Here is a 23,526-nt window from a genome sequence, read left to right on the forward strand (position 1 = left end):
GCTGGTCAGGAAGAGACATGCTGGCCATGTTTCACCCTCACCAGCAGCCATCCTGCCCCACACCACAGTCCTCAGACTTTTGCAGAATAAACTCTTCCAGCACAGGTAAGGGCACCCCCAGCACACACACCAATTAATTTTGAGTAACCCCCTGAAGCAAGAAGCATGTGACATGCCTTCCCAGCAAGAAATCAGCCAGGTTTGAGCCCTGCATGCCTCTTTCAGATTTGTTTCTGCCAACACTGCCAGCCAGCCCTCAACTGCTCCCAGGGTCCTCCTTCTCAGCCCCTGTTCCCACAAGAGCAGCAGCCACCCAGACTCTGCACTCAGGCTGGGAGTTCTTGTCCTCTCTGGAGGGAGCTTCACATGCTCCCTCCTCCTTAAAGCAGACCTGTAACTCTCAGCTCACGCCACGCTGCTTGCTGAGCAATGGCACTGCTCCCCGTGCATCCCGAGGACAGTCCCTGGGGACAGCACAGCTTCTTGCATGAGTGGTGTTTCTGCTTTTCCTGGGCACTCTCCTCCAACCTACTTGTGCTTTCCCAGGGAAAAAAAAATGTGCTGCAGTGAGGCAGCTGAAAAGTAACAGAATGAACACAGGGTGGGAAGGAGATGGGGGGAGTAAAACTGTGTCTTTAACCTTTTTCTTGACTTGTATTTGGCTTTGAGTGCTCCACTATGCAACTTTAATAGAGTTCCCCTGCAGTGGGGTTACATGGATCTGTGCAAGCACCTGCAGTGTCAGCAGACTTGGAGAGGAGGGTGGAGCATGCCTTCTTGGAGAATTTTCCACAGAAAAGTTTCCAGGGCTCTGACGTCCCCACTGAGATGACAGGGCACCAATCTTCAAAGGCTCTTCTGAACTCCCTATATGGGGCTGAGTTTATTTCCTTTAAGGACATTCATCCCCTACAGCCAACAGGGAGCACAAGGGCTCAAGCTGCTACAAGAAAAAGGTCTGCTTGCCATGACCTTGCATCCCCTGAAATTGTTGGAAAGCTTTCTGAGACAGTTTGGAGTAGTGCACTGTATCAGGCAGCTAATTATAAAACTTGACTGACTTTGCAAGCATACCTGACTCCCATGGAGACTGACAGCAGGGCTCATAGGATTTGTGCTGTGTACAAACATCAGCAGGTTTTCAAATGATCATTAATATAATTTCCCCAAAATCTGTAGCATGCTGAACCCCCTGTTGTGCAAACATGATCAGGTCATCAGGATCAAAATTCCATATGATTCCCACCTTCCCAGGGAAGTATCTTAAAAATCACTTTAAATGCTAACATTTCTTTTTTCACTTTCCTCTCTCAAAAATATTGTTTTGTGAATCTGTAAAACCTCTAAAATCAGGTTGTCATCTTTGGACATGGGCCTTGTTTAGAATTTCTCATCCAGAAAGGCAAATGTTTCACTACATGCTGGCCACCTAAGTCCAGGAAACTGTGTAATGAAAACTATTTTACAATCTTATCTATGGTTGCTGCCTCCTATATACTTTACAGTTGACATATTTATAATACAAGGGGGATGTAAAATATATCCACCTAGATAGTAGTCAGTCAGTCAAAAAAGGATCAGCACAGCATAAGTCCACAGCAGATTTTAGCTTCTGCCTGTCCCAGAGAATAATAGCTGGGTGTCTGGCTCTGCAAGTAATGGATTACATGTGCACATGCACAGAACACAGACACCTATGCAAAATGAGTAGTCTGATTCTCTAAGAAAATGTGGGCATTCCCTTAGGCTATTTTTTCCCTCTATCTACTTGCACAGGCAGTACTGAGCAGAGTATGTGGTATTGGAAACTATTACATCCTGAATGACTGATATAATTGCATTTGAATCTTACCACGACCTCCACATATCCCCAAACCCAAGGCAAATTTAACTGAATGGGCTGCTATTCCATTCACCTGCAAATAAGCTTCCCAGATGAATTTTCAAGTCCTTTAAAGTGAGCATAATTTCATGATTCCCTGGTTGCCACCCAGTTCAGACTCATCACAGCACTTTCATTACTGCCCAGCCAAACAGCAGATAGCGTTTGCAAATGTTATTAATGGTATTGCAATACCCTGTATGAAGAAGAGTCAAATGCAATATGCCAGAACTCACCCCAGCCCAACAAATAATACCAGCAAACTGTAGCAAAACTGACAAGTCATTTAAGTGCAAAGTACTTTCAAAAATGTCTTATTTAGGCACACAGTGCAGTGGCTCAGAAGTAGCAATCAGCAGTAGGATACTTACCAGCTCAGACCCTGGTAGGTGAGTTGGGAGCTATGGACTCGGCTGAGGAGCCTGCACAAGCAGCACAGAGCGCTGCTGCTCAGAAATGGAACAGCTGCCTTGGAAAGGGAAGAGACGGAGCCCAGATGGAGATGGAAGCATGCCCTCCCTGGCCAGGGCCCACAGCCCCTGGAGGCAGTGGAGTTGGAGCAGGGAGAACAGGTGCTTGGCCAATTCTGACTAATGGTGATACCCAACCTGAACTGTTATGGGATGAAATTAAGGGCTCCCCACAGCCACTCAGAAATCCAGGATGGACATACAGGCACGTGTGCAGCCACTCCTGAGTGCTGTGGTGGCAACAGCCTTCTGGGAACTGGGGCCATGTAAGACCACCTGTGAGCACTCAGGGTGCCCTGAACAACAAAGTAGAAGAGGATATGCCTGGGCAAACCCAGACACATGGAGTACTTGATTAAGTCTAGCCCCTAGAACTCTTTCCTTCTTTATAATGCATAGAGAGTGCCTCACAGTACAGGCTGCTGCATTTCCTTTAAATTCAGTCCTTGTCTGCAGTACTTATTTGAAAGACCTCTTGATGAGCGAGGAACAAGGAGAATGATAGCAACCATAACACTGACTTATGCTTGAGGGAAAGAAATAATTTTGATTAAATGGGTTAAAACTGTTTTTCAGCAATGTTAACCTCTGTCTTGTAGGGATGCCATATAAACAGCTGGAATGGAAAAGCTATGCTTATTAATGATCAAAACTTTCCAGGCTTTCAATTAATGAATGAAAGAAAATGCTAGTCACATCTATGTCCTCTGAAAGATTGCAAAGAGGGGAGAAATGATAGGACATTTCCAATATTTTTTGGATAAAGAAATTGAGCACAAGAAAACTAAAAATCTTTCAAGTGACTTTGAATACGCCTGATGAAACAAAAGCACGTACAAGTAAAGCCTGAAAGATTTCTGTGTATGCACCTTACATTTTCTATTTTGCTTCTGGAGTTGCCTCAAAGAGGTTTTTTTGGGTTTTTTTTTTGCGGAGATCAGAAATACATATAAAGAAAGAAATTAGGAAGAAATCTAACAAATGTTGTCACCGGTCTTTTCAAAACCAGATCACAAACTGCATCACTGGATCACCGCTTTCATTACAAATGCTTCATTTCCAGGAGCTCACACCTTTCCATTATTCAAATGAGAGCTAAGTTGTTAGAAGAGGATGGATGTCCAATGCACGTTTTGTTCCCTTCACACATTTTTTTCCCAGAAGCTGCTCTGATACAGTAGATACAGACCCAGAATTACAAGGGCGGAGAAGTGCCTCCGTTCCTCCTCTCCGCCTTGCACGGGGACACTGGACTCTGCTTTGCACAGAGCCCCTCCTTCAGGACCCTTAGGTACCACCACAGCCCATGAGCAGAACAGTGCCTGTCATCCTTTCGATTACTCAGGACAAGACCTTTTACCCTTCAGGATGTAAATTACCAGCTGTCAAGTGGCTTCAATGGCACTCAGCTCCACATGAAGAAGAAGCGCTATAGAAATGTTAATCAATTCTAATCAATACCAGATCCTGGGTCTGAAATGAGCTGCTGGCAGCAAAATGGCAGCAGCAGAGCTGAGGTTCTCCAGCAAACACTTAAGAGTACAAAGGGAAAACCACTGGCCCCAAAATATCCCTCACATTTAAAAGCAGGCTGGCAGGAGTGACACTGAGGAGCTCTGGCACAGCAGGTATGAACCTGAACTAGCTGGCAAAGAGAATGGGTTTTGATTTCCAATGCTATCCACACAATTATTTTCATCAAAGAGGATCCCATGTCAAGTTTTTCAACCTGTGCTCCTGTGGTGTCCCTGCACTGCTGGGACCCTCAGCACTGGCCCCAGGGCAGCATCTCCCATGGCAACCCATTCCAAACCCATGGAAAACAGACCATGTGATACCTAGGTGGGCTTGAACCCCTGAAAACACTAATGAACACTAAAGAAGGGGAGAAGACAGGCTGAGAAGAAAGTTTTTCAGTGGAGGAAATGTGACATGGCCCAAAACTGAATAACAAAAGTACACAGCCAATAAGATACATATTTTAAAAGTAAGCTATTGCTAGCAGAACAAATCCAAACAGAATTCAGGGAAGGAAGACAGAGCAACCAGACACTCACAATACACTCCACACAGTGCACTGATGGACAATAAACCTGTCTGAACCAATACAACAAATTGGATGTGGCTTCCTGCATCTTTCATGGGCCACCAGCTGCCATCTGTATGTCTCCATATTCATCTATCATTATCTCATACTTATTATAATTGTCACAAGCTTCATGATAACACCCCTCACAGTGATCCCAGTCTGTCTTCCACATTAAAATCAATGTCAACATCTGAATCCCAATGGACTGAGTCTTTGTTATTTATAATTCTGCGGACAGAACCTTTTTTTTTTTGATGCACAAGTTAAGAAGCAAGTGACTTTGATATTAAAATGTTCAAGAAATAATATTTTACTGTAGTATTTGTGAAAATAAAGTATTTTAATAGCACCAAAATATTGCTTGATTTTGCCTTTTACTTGTATTTCTGGTATAATAATTACCTTTTTTTAACCTTCCCAAAATCATAAACAAAATTATATTCTTTTATTTTGAACTTCCAGGGGTATCCTGGTCCCGTTTCAAAATATTTTTGAATGTTTTATAAAATTAAAAATTCATCCAAACTTAAGACTTGTGAGTTTGGCCCATCAGCATTTTTTGAGGGTAAAAAAATTAAACCAAAACCCAAGGGAAAAAAAACCCCAAACCCCACACCAGAAACATGTTGGTCAGCGCCTGAAAATATGTGCTTTTAAGGAGTCCCAGCTGTCCCGGCAGGAGGCATGAAATATTAAATGCTTTTAAAAGAAAATAAACCTAATTATCTTTCTATGCATTCGTATCAAAAGATCCTTGATTTTTTGCCTTTCTTACTTCAAAAACAGAGATATATAGATAGAGAAATTGGGATTACTTACAAGTTAACACTGAAATTTCAGTTTATAGCTCTGTAATACAGTAGGATGCTCGAACATCAGAAATCTTTAGCAAGTCAGTATTAGCTGTGAAGTATTACTAATTCTGAATTCCTGGTGGTTTGCCACTTTAAATTAAGTACCAGATGAGATCAAATGAGGGGTGAGGTTTTTTCATTGTTTGCTCATTCTTGTGTATTTATGAAAGTAATTTTCTAAAAGATCTTGGGCAAAACACTGTAGAAATTGAACACACAAAATATTTCAGTAAAATACAAAGAGACACAGTATTGTACCTTCTGATAAATAGCTCTCTTATTAATTGTGCATCCCAAACAGAAATTAATGCAAATCAATTTTCTTCTGTAAGATATAATTTCATTCATTCCAGTGACCTGAACCACAGAAATAATCATCAATATTTTACCCTGCCACCCGGACATCCATTACAGGATCCCATCCACCCATTCTTCTTCCAAGAAAGGAGCTCCATTCTCCTGAATCAATTAATCTCTGTTTACTTACGTGTTTCCCCATCCATAACAGCACTGATTTAGTAAATCCCTTCTAAAACTAAATTTCAACATTAAACATAGAGCTTCCACATGTGAGCTGGCAGAATTCATCAGTGTCATATGGATATTCCCCAGCTACAGGAAACAGGAATTTATTCAGCTCAGGTTTATTGCTGGAAGTGTTCCCCAAGCACACAGGCTGCTTAGCTCTGCTGAAGTGTGTGGTGTGCACTTTACATCTCAATAATACAATGTACTCCTAAAACCAAAAAGTTCCAGTTCCTGGCTCTAGCTGGTACTACACACCTCACACAGATCAGTGAGGCTGGTCGCCTTCTGAACAGAGCATTTGCAGCAAAAACCTCAAGGCATGCTGATTTGAAAACAATCTTTCCCCTTGTGTATAAAACACACTGAACTAATAAGAAGCAGTCTAACACAGACATCAAACTACTTTTGTTGCCCTTATCCCAGGGCAAAGGTAGGCATAGCCCAAAATAAGGACTTTGCATTCTGCTGACCTGAGGTAGGAGGGGAAGACTCAGCTAAATTGCTGCAACAAGTGCAGCTCACTAATTTTCCCTGAACACAAAGAGATGGGCAAGACCAATTTTTGTGGAAAAAAAAAAAATCCTCACAGAGCAACAACAAATTGCTGAATGTTATGTTAGTGTTTTTCTTAAAAAACTTTGCTTCGGGAGGCACAAGATTAAATAAGAGTGAAAGCTTTTACTTAAATGAAGTAAGTTTCTATCCTCCATGTCTGTGGAGGAAAACTCCCAAGAGCTCAGAACACCTCTTATTTCAGCATGTCACCATCCTAAAAAAAAAAATTGCAATAATCACAGCCTAGCTTAAAAAATAGATTTTATGAATTTTTAATTGCGTCAGGGTTGGATTCATTCTCTCTTTGGGTTTCTCTTAATCATATTTTTGATTTCTTCAGCATGAGCGCTAGACACTTGGCTTCCATCTTCAGTGAAAATTGTGACATTGGTGTCTGTATCTGTAGGAGGGACCACACAAAATCTGCAGACTTGCAGAAAATTGCAAGATCTACTCGAGTTACCCCTGCCCTGGTGGGAAAAGGTAAAGTGTCATGGCCATTCACTCCCACAAGCTGGCTTTTCTCATTTATTTGTTTTGAGAAAGCAGATTAGGTCAAAATCTGTGAAGGTCAAGAAATTGTAGACTGCTTCTTTAGCTCATCCAACACCAAAATCTGAAAAGAAATGCTAAATTCTCACTACCCCTAAAACCGGGTTTCCATTTAGTTAGAATTTTTTTCATCCTTTTCCAATATACACACCACAGCTTGATTTGATACTACCCAGTCACAAACCCAAACTTCACACTGAAACACCTCATCAGTAACTCTTCAGAAAGTCAAATATATTGAGCCACTCCAATTACCTTTAATAAAATTATTTTGCTTTAATTTGGAACAAAATTTCAAGTTTTACACTCCAGGAAAAGAATCTGAAATATTGCAGGACTTTAACAAAGTCCCTGTAATTCTCTGGAGAAAGAGGTTGTTCCTTTGGTTTAGAAACCCATGGTATGACCTGGAATAGCAAGAACAGACATCCAAGTGCTAAGTGGAATTAACACCAGTGTTCAAGAGGGTTATGATCCAAGAAATCCTCACCAACCCAGGTGTGGGCAACAGCACACCCTGCAACACTTGTGTTTCTACTAAACATTTTCTTGAGTGCTCATAATATTTTGTCTTGAGCACTGAGAAACGGGGCTCTTTATGCATGTACCTGCCTCCTGCAGTGGGGACACACAGTTCTGTGTCTAAAGGACTGGCAGCTCTCTTAAGTTCTTTAGGGCCTCATTTAAGTCCTGAGGGCTTGATTTGCTATATTTGTTCAGATCCTAACATCCTAACCATGCTCAGGGCAAGTTTTAGGAATTGCTATGGTTTATGGATTTCTTATGTGAGCTACGCCAGCCCTTGAGTCAAGCCCTGAGATTTAACTTCTGCTTTCCAAACTAAGAATCCCTTAAATTTAGTTAGAGCAGCTCTAAAAACCTTAGGCCCTCTATGGAAAGGCATGTGTACCTTGATCTTCTCATGGGATCTGCTCTGCAGTCAGTATGCCATAAAGCTCATGGAGGAAAATAGTCCTGCATGCAACCCCTCCTCAAAGCATCATTGTGGGGCTTACCATCCCATGCAAGTCACTGCCAAAGATCTCCTTGCTCCTGCTTGATTCCCTGTGGGATGAGACTTGTCAAGAGTGCCCCAAGAAAGTCAAACCTACACCCCACGGATACCTCACAGCCACTAAGGAGTCTCCACAGGCACAGAACCCAAAACCCAGCCCAGCTCTGGCTGGGGAAATAAGGACATGGGAAGAACCAGCCGCACACCCTGGAAAGCAAACTCTTCAGCTAGTTTTTGCCAGTGCTGCTTCTATTTGCTGACTCCTTACTCTGAAACAGGAATTACCCAAGAGGAAAGTTCTGGAACAGCCTGGGCAGGTCCAAGCACTGTGGCAGCCTCTTCTTTCTATGGTGGTAAAGGGTACAGTCCCCATAACATGCAACTTTTTCTGCTGCTTTATCGTAGGAGAGGTTTTACTGTCTTATATTTCTTATATAAGCCACCTCTCTTCAGCATAAGCAGACACTAAAAACCAATGATGAGGCATTTCTAGTTCCTCCACTTACATGCCCTACTCTGAGTACAGTAGACTGCTACTGAAAATCCTCCTGGCAAACAATGCAGGATCAAAGAGAAGAGCAGAATTCTGTGTGACTTATTACTAGAAAATGAATGGTGGGGCTAAACAACAGCTTAGGAAATTATGTAAGAAGTATACATTCAAAACAACCCCTTCTAAGCAAATTCCAGAACACTCTACATAACAGCTTTTAAACAGAATGTAATAACTGGTATACTGTTCAATTGTCTTGAGATAAGCTCACCAAAAGAGTAAGATAAACCTTACAATCTTTTCAACCCAACACTGTCATAGAAAATAAATCTTAAATGGCCATGATTTTAAACCATATACCAAAAGAGCCAAAACCAAAACAAAAATAAACAAACAAACCCCAAAAATCCACAAAAAAATTAACCCGTTATGGAAAATGTGAGATGTTTTCTACGGTATGTCTACAAGCCAATTGTCAAAAATTATTAGGACCAAAATCCTCATCACTGAAGAATATATAGAAGAACCAAACCCAGCCTGCCCTTTTTTCACACCACACAAACACAGTACTCCTCTCTGGGAAGTGATGCTTACCAGTGCAAGCAGGACTACAGACCTCCTTCAACAGTGTCCTCATAAAACAGACTTTCTTTTGCAGCTGGGTAGGTTACAAGAGACAAGTGAGCAGGTCTTTCTTCAAGCAGCAGTAGTAGTAAGAGGCTGTCAGTGCAGCCAGCAGCCACCACCACTGATACCACCCAGTTCAGCTGCTTGACAGAGCCAAGATGCAGAGGGCACATGTGTCCTGTGCAGGCAGAAAACATCTCCTTGGTAATTAGCAGCAGAGCCTCCTACCTGGGGAGGCACTAAACTGCACTCATCATGAAAAATTAAACATCACTGATTGAAACAGAAGCATTTGTTCTCCAGTGTCAGGCTTTGGCACCATAATAGGAGATGACAGACTCAATTTCAAATAGCGATTGCAAGAGATGATGAAGGCAAACTAGCCAGAAACCCCAGCTTAGCATGCAGAGTATTACACCGGTGACAAGTCAAGGATTTTGTTCTCAGATCTGTTTGTGAGAAGCACTTTTGTACATTCAGCAAAGGAATCAGAAGGGAATGGCAATTACAGAGAGCTGCCGCAGCTGAGCTTTTTACACCATCACACCAGCATAGCCCATTTCCCAGTAGGATGCTCCTGTTGGGAAAACCTGATATCTGCTTGACATTACTGTTCTTCCCACAGCAGTTCAAGCAGTAGGATGTTTCTGAGCAAAACTGTAATGATTCAATAGAGAAATGTTCCACCCATAGAGGGACAAGATGTTACCTCACCAGAGCCAGCAGCTTTAGTGGATTTATTGCATGTTATCCCATAGCGGTTATTTTTCCTCCCAGTTTTAATTTTGCAGCACATAGTGGTTCCTTGGTACAAGAACAATTTGCATAACCAAGCAGAGACTCATTTGGAAGCACACTTACAACAGCATCCAAATGCCATGCTGTATACTGGGTTGGGAATGGCACATCAATTTTCAGTACTGTTATTAAATCTTAATACTTCCTGAGGGCTGTGCAGTCTTAATTGTATCTCATGCTTTTGCCACAGCACTGCACATAGTGTCATTTCAGTACAAATCAGATGAAAACCCACACAGATTTATCTGATTGGTTCCCCTATCAAAGTTTCCGAATCCCGTTTTCTCTGGAAACCTATGAGGAGAAGATAAGGTGCAATACAGAGAAGTGAAAGATTAAAAACACATTGTTGTAGTCTTGTACTCTTGAGAGTGTAAAGTGCTTACTGTTCTCCCAAAGATGCCAAATGATGTTTTTTGGCAACTAACACTTAAATTTCAGTTTGCTTCCTCACAGTCCCTCAAAATGCACTGCCTTTTTATTTTTTTCTTTTTCTTTTGTTATTCTTTGATTTCTCTATGGAAATATGGTGGGACACCACAGCATGTAATCTGTGTAGATGGTGTTTTAAAAAATCATTTTAGGAAAACACACTGTGCCATATTTATTCAATCTTACAGTGGAAAGCAGGTTACTGATGCTGCTTTACTATGTCAGCCTGTAACTCCAAGGTCTGTATTTAGAAGTACCAAGCGAGGATTTCATGAGGGTATTGCATCACTCACTTAAAGGCACTCTATGTGCATAATTGGAAACAGAGCTTCTGGACTTCCTTGGATTTTATGTAGCTGTTTGTTTATGTTTGCAGTCTGTCCTTTGGTCTGCATCCTCTTTTATATACACAGCTTCTGTGATGGTCTTCTATGAGATGTTTTCCTTGTGCTTCTTTCTCCTTTTTAATTATTCAGTGTCGGAATTAATAAACAGCTTAGAAAATGAAAATGTCACAGCTTAGTGCAGATTGCATCAATTACTAAAACAGGTTGCAGGACAGTTAAAGGTACATTCCCAGGCTGATCTTCTTCCAGGTGGAATACAAAGCAAAAATATCCCATTGACTGCAATGAGAGCCAGTGGGCTTAAAAGATTCTCATGATCTTACAAATTAAGACAACCTACTTTTCATGAACAGTGACAGAACTTGTAGTCTAAGCATCATTTAAGAGCTATAAAGTGCACAATATGCTCAAAGGGATTAAATTTACTTTAAAAAAGTAATTTGCAGATCTCATGAAAAATGTTATAACAGTTTGATCCAAATGTGTGCAATCAAAACTACAAAAACTTGCTAACTTCTCCCATTCACTCAACTTGACCTATAATGAAATACCTTGGGGAATGAAACAGGCCATAGGATATAACTTTTAGGGGTTTTTAATTCTTTGAAGTACTTGGTCTGGGCATAAGCAGAGAGGTTGATAGGTGCTTTGGGGATCAAAGGGTAATTTGGGCTTAGCTTTATCAACTGGATTTGAGGAAATAGCTGAAATCTGATTGAATAAAGATATGCTTCTACCATAGTTTCTGCCTACGTGGAAGAATGCAATAATAATGCTTACAGAAGCATTCATGGGGCTCTGAAAACATCTAGCACAATCCAACAAACCCTGATACACCATTTGTAGAAGCAGAGAGAAGCAAAAGAAGGTAGAAATTGTCACCATGGCTCCTCACAGCCCCTCCAGTCTGGATGCAGCGATGTCCCTGTTTCCTTCTTGCACTCCTCAAATCTCTTTTCACTGCAGCTGCTTTAAGTCATTCATCAGAGAAATATGCTGGGAGGGATTTTCAAAAGAAGTGTCCCAATCTCAGCATGGGGACATGGACCTGCTGCAGGGAGGCAAAGCCCAGACAGTGTGGGTCCAAAACTACATTTTCTTCTCTGGGACATCTGAAGCAACACACATTAACTGTGAATGTCAGAAAACCACTTTTTCTGAGGGATCAATGGCAAATTATGTATTATATTAACATGAAGAACCACAGCTCAGCAAAAGAGGTATTTCTTAATGACTGTAATCCTCTCCAGCTGAATTCCTGTCAACTACATCCAGTTTCCTTCTTGAAATAGGCAAGCATTTTAGGCCCAAGTGAAAAAAACCTTTTCTTATCTCAACTAGTAACTATGTTTAATCCTTTGAGACATGTATCTTCTAGTGTCTTGTCATCTCCAAATACACCCCCATTTTCAGTTGTTCCCAGGCAGACAGTCAAGTGCTGTAGGCTTTATACAAACACACAATAATAAATGGACACCACCTCGAAAAGTTAAAGTAGGATGAGTTGAAAAGAAAGTGTGGGGAAAATCCAAAGTCATGTGGAAGAAACACCCCAGCAAAAAGCTTTGTCCCAGGTCAGTGGACAGGTAAAAGAGAGAAGTACTGATGACCTCCTGATGCTCAGTTTAGTGCTCTGTTAATAGAAACTCTTTAAACACTTCATCCTTCTACTATAAAAAACAAGCACCTTATGTGGTTGAGGAGAGTGTGAGCTCCATGTTCGCTTTAAGAAATCTGAAATTTCAAACATAATGATGCTCTACAATGTAATTCCCCAGGGCATCCATGAAAACCTGTGCTCTCTGTGGCTGGGAAATGGTTCACAGAAAGACATACATTAGGATGTGCAAAAGCATTTTCTGAGACAACAAAACATATCTCGTGTTTTAACTGAGAAAACACAGAATCAAACTTAAAGGGGAAATTATTTTAATCTATCCTGTGGCAGACAAATTAAATACAGAAGCGTTAATCCTTGAAGACATATAGATGTTTGATTAGGCAAAGTGCATTAATTGGCAAAAATTTATTCCAAGATCAAAACCTGTATTGATTGCTGTCCCTCTGCTTACCCAGTTTAACCAACATGGCCTAAGAGATTTGTGTCTAGTGAGGGTGGCTCTGAGAAGGGGCAGTTCCCTTTTCCTTTCCTGCTCTTTCCACCCCATTTAACAGGACTCCATGATGGTGCCCTTTAGTCCCCCACATACTGTGGCTCCCCACCCACTTTGCTTATGCTTAATTCCATTTCTATCTCCATTTTCCACCAGCAGTAGCTAAAACTGAACACTGGGATGGGAGTTAGATGTAGAACAGGGAGAGCCACTGCAGTACATGTGGCAGCTCACTGTGGTGACAGGCCAGCCACTGCCCTTCACAGAGCCTTCAGTGCCAGCAGAGTTTCAGGGGCACTTGTGCCAGGAGAAAAACAAGGGTTTTGGCTGCTCTCTTCCCAAGGGCCTTGAACGAACAGTGCCATAAGCTAGTGTCCTGCTCAGTCTGGAACAGTCCTTACTAAACCCTTATCCAGTATCAAGAGACACCACACTATAAGATGACAACTTGAAACTCTTCTCCTTCCTGGCACTACTGTTTATGTATTTTCAGAGAATTTCCACAGATCTGTGTGTTTATATTTGTCATATTTGAGCCTTACAGGTAGAAAATACACTATTTCTAGTTCCCCAGCTAAAAACTTCTCTTTGTTCTCAGCAGAGCTTGCAATGCCTCCCAGCCTAGTACTACCTTCAAATGCAATTGATTTTTGTATTCACAAGCCAGACTTAATGGGAAATCCTGAGGGAACCCAATGGACATTACATCCCAGCTTAAAGTATGACCACCTATCATTACCACTGATGCCATTTTAGGTATGTCTGATATTACTTGGGCCCAAGAAAATTTATTTGGTGTTGCAGGCAAGAGTAGGAGGCGATGGTAGAAGGTGCTCCTACCTATGAGTTGGAACTATCTGGTCTTTAGGGTTCCTTCCAACACAAACCAATTTATGTTTCAACAAACTATATCAATACAAGGTCAAAATTAATAATGTCACCTTTAAAAGTCACTTCTATAGTCTGTGATTTTCCTTTATTCATGTACATTCATAATGAGTCCATTACCTCCATGATAATTTATGATTTTTCTCTTAAAAGAGTTTAACTATCACTTTGCTACAGTCAGGATTTAATACTATCTAATGACATTAGCCAGAATAATTCTTTTAAATCATTGCAATATTGCCCTTCTCAAATAGAAGATAATTCCAAAATTCTCATGACTGCTAAGCAAATTTGCAATGATATAGTAAAGATGTAGGTAATTTCCTATTTCACAGATCCTACCCTCATACCTGCAGGGCATCTTTAACTGCCTATTGCTCTCTCCTGAGTGTAGCTGTTTATTTAGTGTTTCATTTATCAGCTATCCATGCACCTTGTTGGGGGCTTTTTCCAGCACAGATGAACAAGGAAGTGTGGGAGGGAGAAATCAGCTACAACGGAAGGGTTGAAATGCAAAATATTTTGAAGTCTCACTGCATTCTTTTCTGGGCTACTCAGAAGAAATGTGAATGACCTACATACTGTGCATATATATGAACTTATCAATTGGGTTAGAAAGGTTACATCTACAGTGGCCCAGCCCCGGTTCAAAAGCAGTTCAAAAAGAGCCCTCACGAAAAGAATCTCAGCCCTGCCTATTCACGCTAAAACAGAGCAATTTTTCTTTACAATTCGCTGTTCCATAGTTCACGTTCTCATCTCTCTTGGTATTCACTTCAGTGCTGGACCCAGTGCTTGTCATTCAAGTAAGGAAGGATCTTTGCAGATATGAAATGCAATGCAAATACCAAGCTTCACAATTTATTTTTTTTTACCAGCATTTTCATTTTAATTTAACTGCTTGGGTAATGAGTGGTTTAACCCCAAAATTATAGCAACTCTGAAAATAGCCTATAAAGTTTTATTCTGCCTATTAAGATTAGACTCATATTTTTTCTACTGGCCTTCAGTGTTGCACCAAAATAAAACAGATCTGGTGTTGCCACTACAGTTACCACAAACACATAAAAAATCATGCAAGGCCTAAGCACTGAGCAATATAAATCAGGATGCATAATTACACAGCAGCTGCTCACTGGCAGGAAGGAATCCTGTAAGCAAAATTTGGCCTGGTGATTTGGAATACGATTCAAACAGATGCCTACACTTCTCAAATGGCTAAGACTTAGTTTAATGTTAAAGCATAATATTAGCTAGATCCAAATCATCGTAACTCTTTACAATTTATTTTGTCTAGGATATGGAGTCATAAAAAATAACACTCAAGTGTCAACCCCCTTGTATTTCAAACCTGGTTTTGTTGTTGCCTCCACACTTGGGATCAGAAACAAAAGGTGTGTATATATCCAGAAGATGCTCTGGGAATGCAGATACTTCTCAGATATATATGTATCCAGCTTATAGGGGTGTCAAAGGGTTTTGGCACTGCCCAAAAACTCCTGAATTGCTTTTCTGCATGTAAGTGCCTGCTTCTCCCTTGAATGCCCAACATGCACCTCCAGCTCTTCTCCTGGTATCTAGCATGGGGTTCTGAGGCATAGTACTGCAAGAGGCCAGAAGCCTGAAAATGAGCAAAAATTAGCACCTAGCTTTCCATAAGGTTTTTTAGCCCTTTTATAGGATTTAGCCCTAGCTTTTCTAAAGCTCACTCATCAAAAGCAGTTTTTGAAAATGGGATGTGGCTGTTTGAAAATCTTCGACATTACTAAGGTCAGGGAGACTTCTGCTCTAAGGGTGCTGAAAGCTTTAGAAGGAAACCACAGGAGCACAGGGGGAAAGTGCTTTAAATACCCAGCCCTGTTTTCAGTTACCAGCATGAGCACCCTTTCAGGGAGAACAAGTAACTTCCTTTGCCAGAGCTGTTCCAAACAGCCCATAGCCTCTTCCAGAACCGACCTTCCCACAGGGAAGAGGGCACCTGCAGGATGTCCCCATCTGGGTCACAACCATCTCCTGCACCAAACAGTGCAGAGGGCTCTACATTGATGGGCAGCTGGACTGGGTGACCTTCTGCACTCCCTCCAAGCCTGTATTGTAAAAGGAGCTGGAAATGAGCTTGTTGATTTATATATATATATATATATATATGTGTGTGTGTGTGTGTGTGTGTGTGTGTGTGTGTGAATACTATATCCTGTATTGTAAAAGGAGCTGGAAATAAGCTTGTTGATTTATATGTGTGTGTGTGTGTGTGTGTGTTCAAGATATTGCCACCCGACTGAGCAGGGAGGATGGGGGAAGGGAGCTGATCTCAATATCAGAACCTGGGATCCATCAGATCCCAGGATGCAGACATGCAGACACATGGGTAAGCAGGGTAGCGCACTCTTCCAGATAATGACAACAATCTTTTTAATGTATTAAAAATTCAGCCAGAAAGGTGGTAAAGCAGATTTGGGGGGGTGGGGGGGCAGGAAGGAAAGATCAAAATAATAATAGTTTCAAAGCACTGTACTTATTTTAGACATTCTTACAGCATGTTTCCATAGGAACTGGAACGCAAAGGAGCACACTGCAGCAGTGTTCACAAATGTTGTGTGGTTTGGGGGCTTGCAAAGGATCCGTTAAGGGCACCGTGACCACTCAGAGTCCCGGGCACCTGCTGCCTTCGCTGTACAACAGGATATTTTGCAAAATCTAGGAAAATAACCTTTTTTGCAATTTTGTTTTCCTGTCATCCTGCAAGCATGGCTGCGTTCACATCCATGTGTAGCCTCATTCCTGAGCCCTCCCCACCCAGATCCACCCCATGTGGGGCATGAAGACAGCAGTGTTTAACCCAGATTGTTTGGTTGCTGTGTCCTAAGGAGTAGCAGGTGGGTCTGGTTTTTTACCCAGCTTTAGTACCCACCTGCTGAGTGACCTTGTGCAAGTCACCTCAGGTCAGATCTGCTCCATCTGTCAGCTGCCTGAAATGCATCTCACCCAGCTCTGCAGGTGAGCACTTCTCTGGCCAACTGGACAGCTTTTGTCCTGCCTGAGACACACCATGGACAGGTCTCTTGTTCCCAAAGCACCCACCTGGTCACATCCATACACTAAGCCCTTTGCCCACATGTCAATGTGCCACGTGGCAACTGATTATTTTCTCCATTCAAAATTGCCCACTACAAAGTGAGGTCTGTGCTGCAGCTCACCAGAGCAGCATTTAACTGCATGAAGTGAGTGTTGCATGTCTTGGAGCAAGGCATGGGCACAGGGGTGCTTTTGGAAACCTTGCTGGTGAGACAGCACTGGAGGATATTTATGATGTGGGGAGCCAGACCTGGTGTAGCATCACCCCTAACTCGTCCTGTGTCAGCCCCCTCCATAAGCTGTCCTCAAAATTAAAACAGGTTCTTTCTCAGAGGAAAGTAATTAGTTGTCTCCAAAAAGCAGCACTAGAAGCAAAGAAACCCAGGCAACAAGATAAAATCCAGGCAACAAGAACCTGGGACTGAGCAGCAGAATGGAGCTATTTAACTGCATTTCTCAAAGAAAACAAAGATGCTCCAGAGTGTGAACTGTGCACCTTACCCTGTGGTGGTGAGCCTAAACAACCAGTTTAACTTCAGATGGTGAAAATGGGACAAAATTCCTCCCACGTCTTGTGCTGTCATTCCTCAACGCACACAACAGTTCAGTGGCAACAATCCCATCTGTAAAGGATTTTCTCACCAACTTGTGACAAGGGCTGTGTAAGCACTGGTTACTGGTACTCATGGATTGAGAAAAAAATAGAACTTTGTTACTTATGGATTTGAAAACCTCCTAATATTAATATATATTGAGACCTGTCTCACTCATACAAGTAAAGGTGGATAATTTTTAACAACCAGGGCAAAACACATTCTTCCTTGGACTTGCCAGGTTTAACATCACATTCCAGTAAGAAACTAAGCCAAAATGTGGCCAAATGTCTCTGTCCAGAAGTATCATCCAAACCATAGCCAGCAGAATCACAGAGAATCACAGAAATTGGAAGGGACCCACAAGGATCATCGAGTCCAACTCTTGGCCCTTCACAGGACTTCTCAGCCCAAATGCTCCATCACTTGTAACCACCTACAAATCTATTTAATATTTATGCTGTTGTGGAAGTGCAAAATCTATTTTTAAAGCTGCATTTTGTAAATTAATTCAGTGGTTGCCTACATCACAGAGGTATTTTATAAACACTATTACAAAAACATATCAATTTAGATATTTAGATACTCCACATACTGCAATGCTTCTTTCTCATCAAAACAACTTCCACTGTACATATTGCCATAGGAATTCATATTTAATTACAGATTTAACAAAGAAATATAGATGTAGGATGTCTGAACCCAGGTCTCATCTCAAATGTTACAATGACAGTTTCAGTCAGTGTAAGGATAGAAGTGTCTGGGAAGCCTTGACAGCCTCACACTGAAATTCTGTGTTTAAAATCTGATTTCTTAAAAGAAGAAAATTCTGAGCATTCAATCTTTTCACACTTATCCAACAAAGTAAATTTGGGAAGGTGCATTGAAACTTTCACTTTGTCTCCACCTTGTATTTTAAGGATAAAAAGCAGTATGTTACAAATATAGATATTTATGCTTTTTTGCCTGTGAAGTCATATACTGATATAGCTTTTAATGTAAATTTTCAAATCTGAGTGAAATTTAATTACTTAAACCAGTGCTGTAACAAAGACACTAAAGCAAGATGTAAATTTTGCACACCTGCATGTATTTGCACAACTCCAGATGCAAGCACTGAGATTCCCAGTGGGGAGTAAAGTCACAAGCCACAGCGAGATGGACTAAACACAGAGAACAGTCTGCTTCACAGCCCAAACTAAACAAAACAACACATATAGCTGCAGAGAGTATATAGATAGTGTAGAGATTAGGATTTCTGCTACTGCTATTTTTACCTTGGATAACTCAGTCTATAATAAAGAAGAATACAGTGTCCTGCACTGGACAAGCTGGCTGCTGAGAACTCACCCAAGCGTTCAGCTTTCTGCTCTGGGTCCCCTGGTGGGCAAGACAGATCCAGATCTTCTCTCTCGCATCCAAACTTTGTTTGTTTTTACCCGAGACCACATCTCACTCCGAGAAACCATCGCTTTCAAAAAAGAGCAGAGTGAGCCCAGCAAGGGTCAGGCTGCAGGACTTCTCTAGGGGCTAAGAACAAGCAGAGATCTGCCAATCTGGCCACCCACTCCAGAAAGCATTTCTCCAGCTTAGCTTTCCCACCGTAAATTCTTCATGCAGAGAAACAATTAAAAATAAAATTAAAAAAACAATCCAGTCATTTATCCTCCAGGCTGGAGAGAAGGAAAGAGGCTGCCACAGCAGTGCCTGTTTTGAATGCTTGGCAGGTACACAAGCACAAGAGGGATGATGCTATAGATAAGCATAGACAGAAATAGCTAGAAGGATGAGCTGGCTCAGGGTAGCAGTGGTGAAAGGCAGCAATCCCCCTTCTCCTTTTCCTGTTGTATGAAAACTAGCAGCTGACCCGCAGACTCACCCTGAGTGTTGGCAGGAGAGGGTCCCTCCAGGCTCTGAGCCTCACACTGGAAATATCCTCCTTGCACAGATCCCCTTCCCCATCTTGAATATAAGCTTTGAAGGCTGCATCTTCTCAGCCTGCTTCTGACTCAGAACTCAGACTGCTTGCTGCCTGTCGGGGGTTTTGGTGCTGTTCCCAGAATCCTGCCAGGAAGCTGCAGCTGACAGATCCCCCTGCGCCAGCAGGAAAATCCAGTAACTGAGGCTCAGAAAATACTGCCAAAGCACCAAACTGAAGTATCTGGGAGCCACCTCATCTCTCCCCCATGAGCAGCCTCACACAGCTCTCCCTACTGCTCATACCAGCCCACAAAGAGACAGAGATGTCACCTGGCACTTATGCAATTCTGCTGCAAAAATACAAAACAGTTAAATGCCAGAGTTTCACCCAGCTGCCACCATTTAATCACCATTTCTTCCCTGCTCCTTTTCTGTATGGCAACAAATTCTAATTTTCTTCTAAAATTGGAAAACAGTCTCACCTGAATGTGCCTGCACTCGGGAAGAAGAAGGATTAAAAATCCTGCTTTTTAAAGCTGCTTGAGCAGGAAAAGATTAGTCACTCCCTACTTTACCCTGTGCAGTATCAATACCCAGGAACCCAGATCCTTGGCTGTCAGTATGATGGGACACCAGAGAAACAGTATGATGGGACACAAGAGAAAATGGCTTGGAAAGGGTTGAGATGGGCAAGGGCACTGAGCTCAGCTAGAGGTGGCAGTCTGGGAAGGGAGACAGTCCTCCTCAATCTGAGAAAACTGAGGAGGGGAGTAAAAAAAGGCGAGAGTCATGAGCATTGGCACTGTGGTTTCACTGGTGCGGAGCAAGGGTGATTGAGGGCATGACAAGGTGTGCACCAGAGAAGGGATAAACTACAGAAGACTAGGAGTGGGTCACAGACAAGTGAAACTATGCAATACAGCAGAATTCACGAGTGGGGCAAGCAGCCAGGAATGTGAGAACACAACAGAAGGAGGGAACAGGCATGGGAAGAAAGTGATGTCATGAGAAATGGAAAGAGAAGAATGATCTGAGAAACAAACTAAAACCTCAGTCCTTAGAAAGAAAATAAGGAAAAATAAATGACAAACTAACACCCAACCTAATTTTAAATAATTTTGTTAATCTCTTGAGCCTGAAAACATCACATTCTGACACCTGTTCTGATTCCCTTGTTACCGCTGGGGGATACAGTAGTTCAACCACTGAACCATGCTCCTGTGCCCAGCAGGGAATGTCCTGAGGGACTTTCCTCACCTCCTTCAGAGCAAGGGGACAGAGCACCTCTAGCCCAGTGTTGGTGGCAGGGCAGACAGGAGCCACACCACCACAGAGCTCTTCACCTCCCATGCCACCACTACATCAGCCTAGTGGAGGGGCACGTCCAGATGTGGGATCAAATGCTGCCTTGCTCACCAGCTGCCAGCACTGCCAGCTCAGGCTGCTGAGGAAACCTCATAGGCTACAGCTATCCCATTCAATTAGTCATTCTCAAGTAGCTTCCTGGGAATAAGGTCACCTTCCAAGATATGACTGAAATGGGTGACTGCATGCAGCTGCCTGATGGGGACATGCCCTGACCCTCCAACTCCTGGGAGGATAGGCCTGGGAGCCCACTCGGGGAAAGTTGCCTGGCAGGGGTCTAATTCAGGCCAGGAACTGCTCCAGCAGCTTCCCAGGGTCAGCAGACAGGCTCTCCTTGGGTCCTGGCAGTGCCCTTTGCTAACAGAGACAAACCTGTAGTTTAACATAATACTGCAGTTGGTCAGATAAAACCAATTATTTTTTCAACCCACTGCATTTGTCTTGACTACCCTAGAAAATCAGAAAAAAATAGGATGTTTGTCATGGTAGGAAAACTCAAGAACCTTAAATAAATGGCTTTTGAGATAGGGCTGATAAAGAAAAACCTTAGGTTCAGAAGATAAAACCTACAAGTGACAGCAGAGATACAAATGGAAGCTTAAATTTGACATGCAAAAAAAGCCAACAGCAAGCTTTAAATAATCTGTGCCCAGGCAGAGTCTTCAGGAACATTTATTTACTGTTTTCCATGAAGGAAACCATTAATGTTAGAAAAATTACTGCCCATTTTTTTGATTATGTTGTTTTGTTGGATAAGAACCAATGCTGCCTGACAGTGCTTCGGCAGTAGTACTAGAGCACTAGAGCAACCACTGTAGTTTAAATTAAAGCTTTTCAAACTCATTAAACAAAGTATATGTGGACCATTAAAATAAAAAGGGCATTTCAAAAATTCACAGGGTGCAAACTGTTCCTTTCTAAATCATTCCTACCAGCTAGGGTTACCTGCTTTCAGATTAATGGAGAAGTAAGCCTGAAAAGCAGGTAACCGTGACCTAAAGAAACTAAGAGTGAAATGTTTCAGCAGTTGATTGGAATAAGTACTTTGTACCAAGCTGCTGATGATTTCAGACCTGCCCTGTGTTTTTTGCACTACTTTCACAATAAGGTGAACTGTTACCACGTGTTCTTTGTCAAAGAGAACATAGTTGAAGTATTTACAGTTTGATATTTACCATTTAAATGATGGGTAAGAAAACAAGAACAGTAACAGATGGGGTTCTTTTAACTGAATTTAAGTTGTTTAGAGCTATTTCTGGGTTAAAAAAAAAAAAAACACAAACCAACACACACACCAAAAAGCAAACACAATATGCCTTCCTGCTGCATATTATTCCTCTGAGATTTAACATCTACATTTGTAGCAATAAAAGTGAATTGGAGTCCAGTTTTCAAAGTATATGATTGATACAATTTAGTGCCCAATTTTTAACTTGCAAAGGTGTTGTAGGAGCGGTTTTATTTGCCAAGAGTCCCTAAATATTACTTTATATTTTCACTGGGATATGGATGCTGATTATTTTCACAGCTAAAAACCTGGCTGGTATGTTTGCTCTTCCTCACCAGCACCCCAAGTGAAAAAACTGTCTTAAGGTCTTTATTCCACTAGGAATAAACACTTTTGAAAACTAACTGGAATCTCCTTATAGGCAACAATACACATAGAGCATATTTCCCAGTATAGTTTTAGGAGGACACTCTTCCCCCTGAATTATCATTATATAAGCTCTTGCACAAAGACCACTATTAGGAAATAAACCAGTGACAGATACCAGCACCCCTCATCAGTCAAGCCAGCAACAGCCAGAAAAACATACAAACCCTTTTGCAACCAAAAAGGGATATCCCCAAAAATCAGATGCAAGAATACCATGAACCTAAGCAGATCACAAGAGTAGATGCAACACCTCTAGAAATAAAAAATTAAATGTTTTCTTTCTCTACAAAGAACTTGCATGTCAAGCATGTTGTCCTGGTTGTGGCTTGTAGAGTTAATTCTCTTCACAGAAGCTGCTAAGTGGACTGTGTTTTGGATTTGTGCTGGGGAGAACAAAGTGTTGGTAATCCAGGGATGTTTTGGTTGGCCCTGCTGAGCAGGGCTTACACAGGGTCAAGGCCTTTTCTGCCTCACCCCACCCCACCAGCCAGTGGGCTGGGGGTGCACAAGGAGCTGGGAGGGGACACAGCAGGGACAGCTGACCCCAGCTGACCAACGGGGTATCCCTGAGCACGTGGTGTCATGCTCAGCATGTAAAGCTGGAGGAAGAAGGGGGGAATATTTGGAGTGATGGGGTTTGTCTTCCCAAGTCTCAGTTCTGTGTGATGGGCCCCTGCTCTCCTGGAAATGGCTGAATATCAGCCTGCCCATGGGAAATGATGATTTTAATTTCTCTTTTTCCTTTGCTTGCATGAACAGCTCTCGCTTTCCATATCAAACTGTCTTTATCTCAACCCACAAGTTCTCTCATTTTTACTCTTCAAATTCTCTCCCCAATCCTGCTGGTGGGGAATGGATGAGGGGCTGACTACGGGCTAAACCATGACAAAAAAAATATTAAATTCTACCACTTAAAGGAGGTTTTTGGGTTGTGTTGTTTGGGTTTTTTAAATCATAGCTTCTGAAAAAATGTCATTACTGATTTGCTTCAGAAATAAACATATTTTAGCTTAACAGATTTATGTATTTATCCTTTGTCTAAACTGAAAGCATTCACATTCAGTTACTGTGTAGCAGAGCCTGTACAAGCAGCAAGTTAAGATCACCATCAGAATCAGTTTTCCTCTGACATCAATACATGGTTTCCATTACAGAATAGGAACTGTCTAGGAGAGAAGTTTCTAATTGTCCATACTACACTTTAGCATGCAATTGTAGAATAGCTTTTTGGGGGTGGATTTTTTTTGCTTGCTTTTAGTGTTTGTATGATTG

The 23,526-nt window shown here is 41.9% G+C and overlaps 1 long non-coding RNA gene across 1 annotated transcript in view; it reads right to left on the reverse strand.

The window, feature by feature from the left end:
- The window catches only part of LOC121364288, a 73,858-nt gene extending 54,540 nt beyond the window's left edge, over positions 1–19,318 (reverse strand). Inside the window, exon 1 of the long non-coding RNA XR_005956839.1 lies at positions 18,663–19,318. This is a non-coding gene — a long non-coding RNA (uncharacterized LOC121364288). The remainder of the gene's footprint in view (positions 1–18,662) is intronic.
- Positions 19,319–23,526: the final 4,208 nt, after the last annotated feature.

The sequence above is a fragment of the Pyrgilauda ruficollis genome, unplaced genomic scaffold (assembly GCF_017590135.1).
Source record: "Pyrgilauda ruficollis isolate IOZ18807 unplaced genomic scaffold, ASM1759013v1 scaffold8, whole genome shotgun sequence".
Classification (NCBI taxonomy): domain Eukaryota; kingdom Metazoa; phylum Chordata; class Aves; order Passeriformes; family Passeridae; genus Pyrgilauda; species Pyrgilauda ruficollis.